The sequence below is a fragment of the Sinohyriopsis cumingii genome, chromosome 1, assembly GCF_028554795.1.
Source record: "Sinohyriopsis cumingii isolate HCF-2022 chromosome 1, ASM2855479v2, whole genome shotgun sequence".
Classification (NCBI taxonomy): domain Eukaryota; kingdom Metazoa; phylum Mollusca; class Bivalvia; order Unionida; family Unionidae; genus Sinohyriopsis; species Sinohyriopsis cumingii.
The window spans coordinates 129522170-129534241 of record NC_142961.1 but is presented as its reverse complement, the minus strand read 5'-3'; the positions used below and the strand labels follow the sequence as shown (position 1 = coordinate 129534241).

The window sequence follows — 12072 nt, the reverse complement described above, 5'->3', positions numbered from 1 at the left end:
TGATACGATAACTTGATTACAGGCATGACCTCAATTTCCTCTTATAAACTGACATGAGAAGTATAGTATACATAATGGTGAGCATTTGAAATAGAGTCATAAATACATAACTGATAATAATCCGTGTTCCTAGTACTTGTGTCATAAGTTCTCTATACATGGCATACGTATTTTGATACTGCACATCAATGTCCAAGCCAGGTAGTTTGACACTATGTGATATAATTACCTTCATAAATGCCCATTTTGAGCTATACATTATTCATGGAATCATGACTAAGTATCGACCGATTCCAAGAGTTTGTTCACAATGCGAATACAGGGGTTATACATGCTGTAGTCTGATAAAATATCAAACATTGTTATCCGGCAAAAATATTTCGACAGCCTTTTATGCGCTAGGTATATCCAACACATTATCAGAGACTTGATATAGGGTGTGATACAAATAGGAAGAGCGAATGCATGTGTTTATTTCTAAGACAGACCAATTATTTAAACTTTACAATGTCAAGGCAAATTAGAATAAATGAAACACGCATCATATCTCGCTATGCATTATGAGTTCTTACCTTCTTTGTACATTGATTGTTTTGTGTATTTATAGGCTTTAATGATAGGGGTAATTTTGGGCCAGAAAGTTGTTGTTGTTGTTGTTGTTGTGGGGTTTAACGCCATTTTTCAGCACGATAGGCTATACATGGCGGCCAGTATTAATGGTGGAGGAAGAACCCGGAAAACCCCGGAAAGAACCACCGACCCACGAGAAGCTACTGGCAAGCTTTCTCACATGCCCACATTGGCTGAATCTTAGACTCGAACCGCCGCAGACAGAGGTGAGATGGCAGTGATCCGTAACGAAGAGCGCTTTAGACCACTCGGCCACTCGGGGCCCCGGGCCAGAAAGAGTGAGGCTAGTATAATATTACATATGCAGTGTTCTGTCATTCTGATAAGGAAACTTCGCTTTCGTTGAGGACAACTATGCAGGTTTTGTGAATATAGTAGAAGTGGGATATAACCATTGTACCCCAAATCATGTTACAAGAATATTTTTGCACGCAGTCGGAAACATTATTACCCTAAATACCTGCATCCGAACCAGAAGATATACCTGCATAACAACCCCCAACAGTACCCATATCCGTACGCGAATAACTGCCATTACTAGTACGGACGTAAATAAATACATTCACATGTAACAAACCTGAATCCGAAGATACAATTTAACTTTGGAAGCTAACACAATCTATCAAAACAGTACATATCGCAAACACCCGCAGTTGAATTTCACACACAAGAAGAACAATTCAAAAAAGCACAAAACATTAAAAGTTGAAAAAACGAAAACTAAAGGAACAGCTAGGTTTTGGTAGACCGTGTGACTGTCTCCGCATTGCTGATCGTTTTGAAATACTCGTGGAATCAGTTTGTACCACTTAAAAGGGACCACAAATTATCAATCAGTGCGCATCTTCTTGTCAGTGGCTGCATGCCAACAACATCATGGAATGAGATGTCTTTCGCACTTGTAAGCTTGAACTTGTGAAATATTATACGCCAAACGAAGTTCACATCATTGATTATGAATTCTGAAACATTGTATATGGTACTCAAATTTAATGCTGCTATGCAGCGTGTCGTTGCAAAAGCAACCCCAAATGTTACCTCATTGATTACATTCTAATCTAAGATAAGAGGATTTAATGTGGTTTGTTTTCATCTACACCAATCACCGGTAGCATTGCTGACGGTAAGTCATATATTCAAGATTGCATTTTCATCGTTGCGAGTTTATCGCAGTTGACATAATATTCGATCGCTACCATTTGGCGGATTTTGCGCTATAAACTCTTTCGTATTTTCTTCAGACGGTGGTGCATGAAACATTGCTGGACATCCCAGTGGCGTCTATGAGCTTGAAGCAATCAATGATCATAAATTAGCCACACTCGGCTGTGCCATCTGAAGGGAATGACGAGCGTACTAGGCTGATATGCAAAGTGATACAAAAGTCTTGTTTGAACTGAAGCTATTAAATAGACTAGCGTAAACGAACACATTCTGCTTGTGCATACTGCACTTGACAGTAGCATTTACAAATTACGCCAGACATTGTCAGGATTACCACCACTCATATATATTTGATATTCCCCAAGAGAGGATACATGTGATCTGATACTGATCACTCCCACACGCGTGTACATTCCATGTAATCAAGGTCGGTTGACCCTTGACCATCACGAGCACAATCTATACCTGCCCGGAAGTTGTTCACAACTACACCGTACATCTGTGATAAGATAACCTGAGTAGCGTCGGATTATAACAAAGAACTCTTTTGATGGTGACAAAAACACAATTTTTATATATGAATGATTCAAAGAAAAAGATATTGAACAAAAGATGCACGAATCTGATAATGTATTGCGATTTTTATGAAATGTTATCTGGTATACAATTTAAAAAAAAAAACATTAAATAGGAAAAAGTTACAATGAATACAAATTCATAGTATTTCCACGCAAACAATGGAAAAATCTGATTCATGTAAACATTGATAATTTCCACACGAAACTGATATAGTTCACTTAGATAGTGAGGTATTATATGTTTCACTCAACTAATGCTATATAATGTGTTTCACTCACTTAATGAAATAAGACGAGTTTCCACTCATATAGTGAAATATCATGAGTTTTTACTCAAAAGGTGAAATATGAAGAGTTTTCACTCAAGGATTGAAATTTAACGAGTTTTCAACCAAACAGCGAAATATGACCAGTTTTCTCTCAAATAGTGAAATATGATTTGAAGCGTTGGAACACATATCTTGCGGAGTCGAACACAAATCCGAATGATCTCAGCCCCAACGCTCTATTCAATGCTTGAAGATCCACCAAGAACGGTATGCCCCTCCTGTTCTGCAAAGAGAGATCGGTACTTTCTCTTGTTATCTGAAGACCAGTTGGTCCAGAAACCATGGTTATTCACCACGTGATGACCTTTATCTTCTTCCGGGCCAACGTCACTCCCGACAGCAGCGCACTGGGTATAACACAACCCAAATTAGCACCATGGCTAAACAACATATACAATACGGTGCCCTGTTCTCTTCATTATACACACTCAGCCGCTCTCAAATGTCATACATCATCACCCAGTGTCTCACCAACTGAACGCTGATGACACCCAACTATACAAATATTGCCACCCAACTGAAGTTGATGCTACCATCCAAGGTGTAGAGAGGTGCATTTCTGATGTGAAATCATGGATGACATGTAACAAGCTGCAGATGAATGCTGATAAAATTGAGGTCATTGTGATTACAACACAACTATTTTCTCATTCACATCCTTTACCTTAAACAATAAATATCAGGAACGCTTGCATTAAATTCACACAACCATACGAAACCTAGGTGTTACTCTGGACAGTACTCTCACATTGCACCAACATGTCATGAACATATGCAAGGCTGCATAACTTGAATTCGCAAATATCTTTCAGTTGATGCCACTAAAACACTTGTGTGTTCATTAGTACTTTTAAGACTGGACTATTGTAACTCAATTCGATCTAGTCCATCCCTATATCTACTCCAGAAACTTCAAAAAGTTCAAAACACAGCTGCTCGGATCATACTTAGAGTACCACGATCAGAGCATACATGCCCGCTGATCTATACCATACACTGGCTATCCATTCAATCCAGAATCAAACATAAAATGTGTTCTCTGTGCTACGTTTCACTGACGGACTCTAGTCCAACATGCCTATCCGACCTCACACATGTGTACACACTAGCAATATACTTACGCTCCTCTTTTAACAATCGTATACTCATTATTCCGAATATGCAAACAAAGTCATATTGACAATATTATTTTGCACAAAAGGGCCCAACAACGTGGAATTAATCGCCCACTGAACGTAGACACAAAGACACAGTGATCACATTAAATGGTGCTCTCAGAACTCATTTATTTCGACTGCAAGAACAAACTTAAGGACCTAATAACGATATACCTAAACCACCCCTGGGTAACGCAGTACACTAAAAACGAAACCCGTGTAGACGTATCCAAATAATATATAAACGACATATATATATATATATATATATATATATATATATATATATATATATATATATATATATACATTTCCGTGAAAACGCCATAGGTCGATCTCATATTTAAATGCGAAATTCGTACGTTGATGTGTATTAAACGTATTTGTTTTAAATGCAAGAAAACCAGATTGTATGTTATATAACCCGTCTTGGTGATGATGTCCATTGATTCTTTGCAGGATCTCTAAGGGTATTGAAGAATTATTTTCCAAAGCTGTACCAATAGCAAACAACAAGTTACAATGAGTCATTAAAATCAACACAATTGTTGTTGCGGATTGATCAAATAATCTGAGATTGCCGTGGTGGAATCGGTTCCATATCGATTACAAATAGTGAGGGTGCCCCGAGTGGCCGAGTGGTCTAAACCCCTCTCCGTTACAGCTCACTGCCATCTCACTTCTGTCTGAGTCGGTTCGAGTCACGAATTCAGAAAATGTGGGTATGTGAGAAAGCTTGCCAATAGTTTCTCGTGGGTCGGTGGTTCTTCCCGGGGTTTTCCCAAGTTCTTCCTCCACCATTAATACTGGCCGCCATGTATGGCCTATCGTGTGCTGAAAAATGGCATTGAACCCCACAACAACAACAGCAGCAAAAACAAAAATGTGAATCGTTAACCAAATAAATGTTGATCCATTTTTGAGTAGAATACCATCAAAAGAAACAACCCAAACATTAGTTGGTAAAAATTTGAATATGTATGCTCAACACAGAGAACTGATTCAGAGATTGCAAATGTGCATAGTATTGTTTTATAGCAAAAGATAGTAATCGAAACCCCTAATGCATGAATGAATGCGCAGTGCAAAGATGTATCCGATCCCGCGTTTGACTCATCAAATGGTAGGAAAACGCAATCATACGATACATAAGGGTCATCTGTAACATATTCCTGCATATGACGAACCATTTACCAAAATTATGGTAGATTGTGTGTGAAGTGGCAAATTTTATGTCGATCTAACAAGAATACATTAGCTGAGACCAGACAACCATTAATTAGATTTATGGAGACAAGCACGTATCATATCGCCATACTACTGTGTACGGTAATGTCCTTTAGAGGGAGAATTCTGTTCCTAATTAAACATTTGTTTATACAGCAGCCAGGCGGACAATTTAGGACAAGGAAAACTTCATTTTCATGGCAAAGTTGTCACAATTGAGAGAACGCAGAAACTATGTTACTCAAACTACCAGGGTCACGTTGACCCTGACTTTGGTGCCTCTGGAAAAAGGCGGCAGAGATATTTGATTCTGATTGGTACGTTAAATGAGAGGGCGTGTTCCAACACAAAATTTCATAGGTTTTAATATCGCCTGCATCGTATTTTAATCAGTCTAAGCTTTTCCTACACGAGGGGACCCAAAGGTTACGACTCCGGGAATTTGTAAGAAATTTCCGTAAAACTGTTGTTCAAAAAGGGGACGAGTGTCGAAAGGAACCGACGAACTAATTTACGGATTAGAGGGAGGAGCGTTGAGAGCAAAGGTAGTGTGACAATTCCATGTAATTTGTTGATGCCATATATAATGCTTTGCTGAAGTTATTTATTTGTATCTGCATGAATCTTTTTTCTACATTCGTGTAATAATTTGCTTTATGAAGTATAACTGTGTTGAGTTTATGCATAGGAAGTTGTACATTAATCTTCTTTAGATAAGTTTGACGAATTGTTTGAATTTGTCGTCTTGTTTGCATAAGGATTATGTTCAAAGAATTTAATGCATTACATTAGTTAATATGATTACAAGAATCCGTGTGAATTCGCCGAATTTAGAAGATTTCACGTATGATTAAGAATAAGTGTGTATTGACGGAAATGATCTAGTAATTGATTGACGTGATGTATCCTATTTATTCGCTGTGTATGTGGTAATGTGTAAGGTAAAGACGTAACGAATTAGCCATTTGACTAACTAGGGTCATTATAGGACATACGGAGTCGATTGATAACCTTAGCGTCTGTTTAGCACTGATAGTGAAATCTGATAACGAGGGAGAATAATGAAGAATTAACCGTTTCATAAATAACGGGAAATTTAGGTTGTCTATATTTATATTTATTTAAAAGGGAGAAAATAGCTCCAGAGACATATGGAACGAATGAGGTGATGTTATTCTGAGACCTATACGGAGAAGCATAGAGAAGAGTGCAGTGAGACATATAATCCTGTGACGCAACCCTGCGACGTATTAATTTCTGAAGAAGTCTTTTGAGAGTGTCCTGAGACGGGTGGTAGAAAGTATCATCCCGAGATCCAAGGGTCTGAACAGCGACAAAGGAAGCAAAAACAGACTGAGGACGAGCAGGTTATGAAATCGTACAAGACGTTGACTTCGATTGTTCACTCGATCCTATGATGAACTAAATCTATCAGTAACAGATCGGCTATCTTATTTAGATCTATTTGCGTTTTCTTTGTATTTCGGTGAAAGTTAAATTTCTAAAAGCAGAGTACATTCCTGATGTAATGAATTTTCACAGTGTTTGTATGTAATTGATTAAATTGTTTGTTTACATGTACGGGGGCTCGTGTTGGTTTGTTCTATATACTTGCTCAGATCTCTATCTATTCCACCTATAAGTTTCACCACTTACATTTATATTTACTCGAACCGGGCAATAACATCGAGGGCGGTCAACCCCTAGATAACGAAAACCAAATACGGAGGGACATTCACTCCCCCCGTGTAACATTGTGTTGGTCCCTTACCTAAGACCAAGTCAGATACCAAATACGTATTGACCATTATGTGTGCGTCAACAAGGTATACAGAGGAAATTCCTTTGAAAAATATTAAACCTAAAACCATAGTAAAAGCTTTGATAATGTTTCTTTCTCAATATGGCCTTCCCAAATCTGTTAACCCTGGTCAAGGGTCAACTTTTAGGTCTAGAACGTTCCAGCTCATTATGAACATGTGGTTTGACACAGTTACAACGGATATAAATTTGATTATGGTAATCGAGTGATGTCCCTCTTGTTTATTCTTTAGAATTATCTTCAGATTATGTATTACGGCCCTTAAAAATTAAAGGAGTAATATTATAGTGAAACAAATAGCCAGGTGAAACATGCTATTAATTTAGTTGTACCTGTTCCACTCATTGAAGACTTAAGTGAAGGAATATCATTAGATTCCAGTGATATTGCAATGACAATTCAGAAATTATAAATGGTCTGGACCATAAACGTTCACATTTGCAACAACAAGAAAGCAATAAGCTTAAACAATTAGTTTTTGAATATGAGCAATTATTTCCAGATGTTCCGACAAGATCAAACACAATTTCCCATGACGTTAAAATTGCAAACCTATGAAACAACAACTGTACAGTATGAACCATCTCTAACAGGAATACTTGAGAGGAAAAAAATCTGTATTTTCTGGAGAACGACTTCATAGAGCCCAGTAAAGTTACTGGGGTTCACCCTGTATTCTTTTACCGAAACCAGGTGAAATATTATGAATGAGCACATACTATAGGAAGGTGAAAAGTGTGACAAAAACATTCATTTCTATTACTAAGAATCGTTGACTGTTGTTACGAAAAACCTGATATGGCTTGTTTAGACCACCATACATTCTAGTATTTGACGTGTTTCGCGCTCCATAGTTTCTTGTAAGTATACATTTCCTTTGCATCGCGTGACGCCTTCATTGCTTGCGCGGTACGTGCGTAATATATGTTAACGCGCGCGACTATTTATATATATATTACTTAGGAATCTTGACTGACGCAGCCATTAGAGCGAAGCTGTTTATGTATTTAGCTGTCGGGGGGGGGGGGATCGCCAATATATCTTAGTTTGAGCCAACGAGTTGGGTGAGTTATATTTTTAATCAACGTTCCTTTTAGTTAATGTTCAGTTTCGCAAAACACGTTCAATTTTGTATCATACGTTTGCGTTGTTTTATCGTACTTGTAGTCTAATTCATCAAGAGTGTATGGCTTATGTAATTTGGTAGCAAGAGATGGTACGATTCGGATTATTAACAGGGATTTGAACATATATGCAATACTCATGTTGGTAGGTCATCTTGTCGTTATTATTATGACTAATATCGAAGACGTATTATGTATGATACTTTTAGTATATCATATTTCTATTTTTATTTTTTTTTTGTATGGCATTCGTACGTCATAGTCGTACATAAGGAATATTTCAGGTGTGTTAGTATTAATCCATTTGAAATGCTAAGATATTTTAATCAAGATACATACAAAGCAGACTATTTGGAAAGTTGTTTCTTTTTTATATTCGGCCAACTAGGGGTGGATAACTAGGTGCGGATTACTAGTTGTGGATAACTAGGTATGAGTATCTAGGTGTGGACAACTATGTGCGGACTGACTAGGTGTAGCCAGAGGTCGTATCAATAATGATGCAAAACCGCCAGGAAAGTGCCAACGTACATGTGCATGATAAGTCTGGATGGCTGAAGTGACTGAGCCGGGGAGCGGGTCTAAGGGCATATGAAATGTAAAGTAAACATTGGACATATAAGAGGAATTTCATTATAGTGTTTGACTATAAGATAATTTCATTATAGTGTTTGACTATAAGAAGGTCATAGTGTTTGACGAAGCGGAATTTCATTATAATGTTTGACTATAAGTATTTCTTTATAGTGTTTGACTATACTTGTTTCATTATTGTGTTTGACTACAAGAAGGTCATAGTGTTTGACTAAGAGAACTATCATTATGTTTGACTATAAGAGTATATATCATTGTAGTGTTTGACTATACGAATATCATTATAGTTTTGAATATAAGAATGCATGGTAGTGTTTAGTTATCTAAGACAATTTTAGAATTATTGAATATTTCAAATAAGCATATCTGTTCTTTATAGTTTTCCATTGGATCCTTATTATTAACATTTGTATTTATTTTGATGTCATGTTACTTCATCATTAGTGTGAGAGAATAATACATATTCTTATTGTCACTTGCATACCTGTTTGTTATTTATTAAATACCGATTCCGTCTCAAAGGTTGTTAGCCTGACTACCTTACAATTTTGATGGCAACGGTGGTATAGATATATTTCTATCCGAGAATACTTTTTGGATTGTTACATTGCGTTCACCCATCCAGCCGTATCGGGGAAAGCCTTTGAGACAGGAAGGTTTTGACAAATAATTAAGAGTGTGAACGAAACTGAACTCCATTTTCCTTCTTTGAAGCGAGTAATTCGTTGATGCTGGCATTAGATCATAACCCTGTTTAAAATCATGTCGTCTGCTAGCGAATTGGCAGAGTTGGGTAAACAATTGGGATATGAAAGGGAAACCCTACGACAATTTATTAAGGATGAACACAATAGAGAGACAGAAAAAGAGACAGAAAGAGCGAGAAAGAGAGAGAGAGAGAAAAAGAGAGAGATAAAAGAAAAGAGAGAGAGAGAGAGAAAGAGAGGCTTCAAGCCGAAAAAGATCAATTAGATCCAAGCGCGCGTATTGAGAGAGAAAGGGCCGAGTGGATTTCCAAACAACAAAGGGAAAAAACAAAATTAGAAATGGAAATCGAAACAGAGAAAATAACGCGAATGTAAACTTTAGAGAGGGGGAAGTTAGATTTAGAACGTTTAAGACTGGAGAACGATAAGGTATCGCAACTGGGTAAATTAAAAAGAAACCACGACTCCCTGCATTTGAAGAAAATTAGGATGACATAATAGTTACCTATTAAGATGCGAAAGATATGCTACTACGCAAAAGCTCAAAAAGGAAGATTGGGCATTGCACCTTAGTACTTTGTTGAAAGGTAGGGCTTTAGAAGTATACTCAAGGATATCGAATGTAGAGGCAGCGAATTAGGATTTGTTAAACGATGCATTGCTGTAAAGATTTGAGCTTACTGAAAAGGGTTTATAGGAGAGGATCCAATTTAGTAAACCAGAAAAGGGAGAAAGCTTCGACCAGTTTGTATATAGGATATCTAATTACCTATTCCGTTGGTTGGCTTGTTGGTTCTCCCATATAAGAGTTAGAAAGGCGAGAATCCGAGGCTTACCGAGAGGTTCCTCAAGAGAGCCTAGGATCCTCGCCTTTCGAACTCTTTCTTATATGGGAGAACGGTGCGAGGGCCGATGAACAAATAGCCAGGTGAAACATGCTATCAATTCATAAGAGTTCTTATTATCTTATTATGTTTAACCTCGTGTATAAATAATCTATTGTTAAAAATAAAACTTTATTATATAACTTTTTATTTTTCTTTATGAAGGTAAGGATTTAATTGATATTTGATTGAATTTAATTGTTTATTTGTTGTTTTGTTTTTTAGTTCCATAACATCCTAATGTAATGTAATTTTATTTACTGGATTTTATATTTTCCAGAAATTCAGTAACGTTTTTCGAAAACCTATTATTATTAGAACTTTGTATATAAGGCCCAGACCTTAATTCATGATTTTAAGTAAACATCTTGTCTTTTTTTCGTTTTATTCTTTTGCAGTATGGGATTGATAGGTTGAAATCGAGGCTGTACTGGGAGTACGAGAATTTAGACATGGCAAAAGCTTCTAGGTTGTTATAGAAACATGTAGCAATTATATCAAAACTCGGATTTTACCGGAATGTTTCTCGCTGATGCCAGATTTAATAGTGATATTTTTGAGACATAATTTCAGTTGGTCTTCAAGCCATGTGACGTCAAATTGTGTATCTTTGCTATGACCAGTTTGAGTTAAATTTTCATTTTTCTTCAGATTATTTGGATTATAAGAGATTATTTTTCCCTTTAAATCCTTATGCTCGGATTTAATTCTTGGACAAAAACACTTATCGACATTTGCAGAATTCAAACACCGAAATATTATTTTCTATGAATCAACAATGAATTGATGAAACTTAAGTACCATACTGTCTACATTATACGTCCATTTCGGATTTTCGTCGGCACTCGAACTCAGGCATTAGAATAATTTGTTGCTAGGACTTCACATTTTAATTCATGCATTATCCTTGGGTTATTTTTTAATATCATTCTTAAAACCGTAAGTTCTTTTTCTCATTTTTGCTTTGTTTTTCTAGGGAAATAAATTATTGGTTAAATTGTACAAAAAGCATGTTGTCTTCACCTATTTCTTGTTACTGTTTAAAAGAGCATATATATATATATATATATATATATATATATATATATATATATATATATATATATATTTGGCAACTTCGACCATTAAATGAGTAATAAAAAACAAACATGTTACGGCGCATCACTGAGTGTCTTTAATCAGGAAATGATAACCTGTGTGACAATTTTATCACCATTTTTTATATAATTTTCACTACCAATTCTTCCGACCATTTTTTTTTGACAGTTAATAAATTCGTGTGAAACACACTTTCACTATCTTTAGCATTTGATAAAGAATAGAGTATTAAGGAAATACTTAAAAGGTTGCGTAATTCTCAACAATTAATTAGTTATGATCATAATGTAAACAATAAAATAAAACGGACCTAGTACTGTACCTATTATGTATGCCAATAGAAAGTAGAACTTTGGCTTACTGTGGCTTAAAGGAAATACTATCAGATTACCACAGAGAAGGTTATCTTAAGCAGGTTTTAATGGAAGACTTTGCTTTTAGTTTGAATAAAAATTTTGTAAAAAAAAAACACTAGGCACGTGGCACCTGTCCCTGCTACACAAAAACACCCAATCTCAATTATTCAACTTAATACGGATATAAGACAACGTATCTAACAACATCAATATTGAAGAGTTGTAGTTAAGACAATCAACTGGCAAACACACACACACACACACATATATATACGATAATTTGAGTTCATGTTATTGTATAATATGTATAGATAAACATACCTCCATTATATTTTCTAAGACAATTTTCAATTCATTACTTAAACACATTCATAACTATAACTGATTTAGAAAGAAGTAAAC

At 36.1% G+C, this 12072-nt stretch overlaps 1 long non-coding RNA gene across 2 annotated transcripts; it reads left to right on the top strand.

The window, feature by feature from the left end:
• Positions 1-7896: 7896 nt before the first annotated feature.
• On the top strand, positions 7897-11183 carry LOC149807851 (uncharacterized). 2 transcript variants are annotated; one of them, XR_016417519.1, is made up of 3 exons: positions 7897-7971; positions 8420-8629; positions 10615-11183. It is a non-coding gene; the product is annotated as an uncharacterized LOC149807851 (long non-coding RNA). The 2 variants fall into 2 exon arrangements; XR_016417513.1 differs by lacking the exon at positions 10615-11183 and having other exon boundaries at positions 8420-9104.
• The last annotated feature ends 889 nt before the right edge of the window (positions 11184-12072 follow it).